Raw genomic sequence first — 4,022 nt, forward strand, 5'->3', positions numbered from 1 at the left:
CTTACGGCCGATGGATTGGGGAGAGATTGGCAGGTTAAGGCTAAGAGAACTCCCAGTGAACCTACCCCCACCTGCCTCCTTAGAGAAAAGGATGCTGCTTCTGAAAGTCCCCAAATTTATGACTTGATTAAGGAGAGTGTAGCTTCGTGGCATGCACACCACTTAAGTGGCGGTTTAGTATGACTAATCAAAGAGGTTTTCCTGGCACCCAGTAAGTATCAATCTATATCAGCCGGGAGAGCAAAGCATGTCTTGATGCTTTTAAGCATGGAGGCAGGGGACCAGCCTGAGCCTATTAATCAGTCCAAAGTAAGTGCTGCCTCCATCTCGTATTTTAATCTCCTCCTTTCTGCTGTGTTAAAGAAATGATATCTGTGGCTGAAATAACATTTAGAAACGAAATTGTTTGCCAAGTGAATGAGAAAATCAAACCATCGTTTTGAGTTGGGGATTAAATATGAATCTCATTTCCCTTTATTATCTGTGCATTTCTCGCTAATCATCATAACTCAGACTATTTAAACTTCATTGAAAATGTAGCCAGTAATGGAGTACCATTAATATTTGTTTGTAAAGATTCCAGGAGCTGAGCAGATCTTAAGAAAGCCAGCCCATCTCGTTTTTGCGTTCGGGAAGTGGGGAGAAATCAGATTGGAGGATCTTGGCCGCCCTGCTTCAATGCCTTCATGGACAACTGAGTTCCAGTTACCGGCTTTCTTCCCAAGTATCTCTTCCTTGCAAAATGGTACCAGCAGAATGAAGTTTTCCGAAAGAAAAATGCTCCAGCACCTGCTTCCATGGTGACATATCTTTAAGAGTCAACTTTCCAGCAACAAATGCCACCAAGCTAGTTAACTGAGACCGATGGCAGAAGGAATCCAAGCTGGAAATTTCACGGGGGCAGGCTCCTCCTCCACCCCCAGCTCGAGCCCCTTTTAATCTCATCACCCAGTCCCTTGAATATGGTAGAAAGAGGCTGGGTGGCAAGTGTATTTAAGATTCCGAGGAAAAGTGCTGTTAAGTCAACCTTGGTAACTTAACTGAAACAGTATATGTGTAAATCCATCGAAAATCCCTGGCCTTTTACAACTCCTGTCCCAATGGAAATCAGATCATAGGACTGTTTACAAGAGACCACGACTCATTTGGACAAAGACCCATGACAGCACAGCCCAGGATTATTTGAAATTTTAGTAACCTAAGCTTTAAAAATATTCTAAAAGCAGACTAACGAGAGGCAGGTAATTGCCACGAGCTAATTATTTGTGATATTTCATATATATAATCGGTGAACAATCTCTGTAAATGTCAGCTCGTGGCACTTTGGCAATCACTTGTAATTTTTATTGTTTAAAGAAATGTCAACATTTCCATTTTCCCCAACTTTAGTTAACCTAGGCCCTACACGTGGTTAAACAGGCCGCCCAAAGAGTACTTTACACTGTCCTTTCATAGTGTTTCATAGTTTCATAGCAAAGCCAGTCCCTGGTTTAGCAACAATTTTGCTACCAAAAAAAAAAAAGCATGAAGTGTGTACAAAGCAATTTAAATATTAAAATTAAAGATGACAGATGCAGTCATGATTTTCGGAACAAGTAGATTTCATTCATGTTCCAGGTCATCTTTTCATCAGCTTGGGGGACGTTTTCAGGAGATTCTGAAATTTGTTTGCTAATTTGTTCCTTTTCCTCCTCCTCCCCAGCTACTTGGAAATCATTACTGTGAGTGAACAAAGGAACTTCACGAGAAGATTCCTTGCTGGTCCAGAGAGAAGAAAGGAGGGCAGAAGGTGATGGTTACAGTGAATAAGATCAGATCTGGGTAAGTCCAAAGCCCACACCGCCGCCGAGAACTTCAGGCTGCCCACTACCTCCTCTGAGCTCTGCCTCCTGCACCAGAATGACGCACGTCTCCTAAGGAGTCTCAAAATTCCATTTATACTTCAGTGTGGATCACCTGGCCTCCCTCATCCATCCCCGAGTGTGGTTACTAGAGACAGTGTACCTAAAGAAGGCGTGTTCCCAACACCAGAAAGAGGCTTAGAAAGGTTGGCACAGAGAGGCAGGGGCTACACTTCCCAACCCTGAGCTGGGGGCTCAGCAAGGCTGTGGCCAGCGTGGGATATGAGAAGCAAGGGGCCTGGTGGAGGGATCTGAACTGTCAGGGATAAAATGGGAGCCAGTGGGTAGACAGAAGCAAAGGAATCTGGGAAGAACACAGGTTGAAACAGCAGCAGCCTCCTTTTGCAGGGAATGGCAGGGCCACCTCTGTCTGCACAGAAAGGAGAGAGCAGAGCCTTGGGGAAACAGGCAGCAGGACTGCTTCCTGCACAAGACTGTCTCTGTGTAGGGCCAGGATGGAGATCAAAGAATGCAGATACTAACTGTTATATATAAAATAGATAAACAACAAGTTTCTTCTCTATAACACAGGGAACTATATTCAATATCTTATAGTAATCTATAATGAAAATAAATACATGTGTGCATATGTATGACTGAAACATTGTGCTGTACACCAGAAATTGACACAACATTGTAAACTGACTATACTTCAGTCAAAAAAACCCCCCAAAACCCACACTTCCCAGAGCCCATTCACCCACCCCACGAGCCCCCTCCCGCTTTCCCTTGCCCTTGCCGAGGTGGGGCACCTCATCACTGATCCCTTCTCCACTAGTGGGCATTAAAAGTCCTGTAGTCAGGCCACATCTCATCCTTGGAATCAACAACTTTTGGGCTCGGAGCTTCAACAGATTAAAGTGGCCGATGGGGCCAGTGTGAAAAGAGACAAGATAAAGAGAACGCGAAAAAGACTGTCAGAATGAGAGTGAAGAACAGAAATGTATGTTTGTACCAGCAACCTACTGGTAATTCAGTGGGGAAAAAAAAAAAGAAAAACAAAAAAGACCATCTGAGAAAAGGACAAGGTGAACACTTCCTTGACTAAATCCAACCAAAATTAGAAACCTTATTGAGGGTTTGAGGGGAGTAAACTGAAAGATGTGGACTCTTCGAACAATTTGGTACCATGTTTAGACTAGCTTCAGTGTTCTAAATTTAAAGTATATTCTACAAAAACTTTACACTTAAATCGTGTTTAGCTTCTAAAGAGAATTATGCATTTCTTTGAAAAGTTGAAAATAAATTCCTTAGCATTATTTAGTCTTTGCAAAGTGGGTTTTGCCCCCCTTTTTGGAGCTCTGCATTGTATTTAGTGAAGCACAGATCTGAGCAATTTTATTCCGAAAAAATAAAGTCACCACGAGAAAACAAAACCCTTGTGTCCTGGTTTGGTATGAATGCCATAAAATGAAAATTCTTTAGAGGGACTTCGTTTAATCCCTGGTCATTGCTGACATTACATCCCTCTTCCAAAGCCTGTGATAATAGAATGACTCCAGGAAAGAAAGGCATCTAAGATGAGTGATAGAAGGAATCAAAATTACTGATAGAGGCTGAGTAATTGAGGAGCAAGTGAGTTCTCAGACACTGTGAACCAATGGTCCATGGGTCTGTTTATATTCTGTTTATTTAGGGGAAGTATGACACTTGGATCCTGAACTTGGCTGATGCAAAGTTATAAAAGCAAACATATTTTCCATTTTAGACTGACACACCTCAAAAATTTTTCCTTTAGGGATACACAGCATGTCTCTTAATTCTCTTCCGGTCATAGTTTTTAGCCTTCTTATATCAAAGTCTTTAGCCTTAGACCGCTGTGCACCTTTTTGGACAGCAACTGAAATATAAATACTAATTTACAAAATCCATGAAAGAAAATATTAGTGAAGAGCAAGAACTGGGAAAGAGGTATTTTAGCACACTGGAAGTGTTTTCAGGTCCATTTATAATTTTTGGAAAAATTTCTCGAGATTTTTAGTTGATCAAGCATCGGACATACATGGCAGTTCATTAAATTTGTGTTAATTGAAAAATATTTTTTATAAAGCCATGATATATGTGATATTTGTTCAACTCTTTTTTAAACACAGTGATGATACCTCTTTACAACGTTCTCAT

At 41.4% G+C, this 4,022-nt stretch overlaps 1 long non-coding RNA gene across 1 annotated transcript; it reads left to right on the top strand.

Moving 5' to 3' along the window:
- The first annotated feature begins 645 nt into the window (after positions 1 to 645).
- Positions 646 to 2,490, top strand: LOC116669009. Its single transcript, XR_004326378.1, has 2 exons — positions 646 to 745; positions 1,703 to 2,490. It is a non-coding gene; the product is annotated as an uncharacterized LOC116669009 (long non-coding RNA).
- Positions 2,491 to 4,022: the final 1,532 nt, after the last annotated feature.

Source organism: Camelus ferus, chromosome 15, assembly GCF_009834535.1.
Source record: "Camelus ferus isolate YT-003-E chromosome 15, BCGSAC_Cfer_1.0, whole genome shotgun sequence".
In the NCBI taxonomy this organism is placed as follows: domain Eukaryota; kingdom Metazoa; phylum Chordata; class Mammalia; order Artiodactyla; family Camelidae; genus Camelus; species Camelus ferus.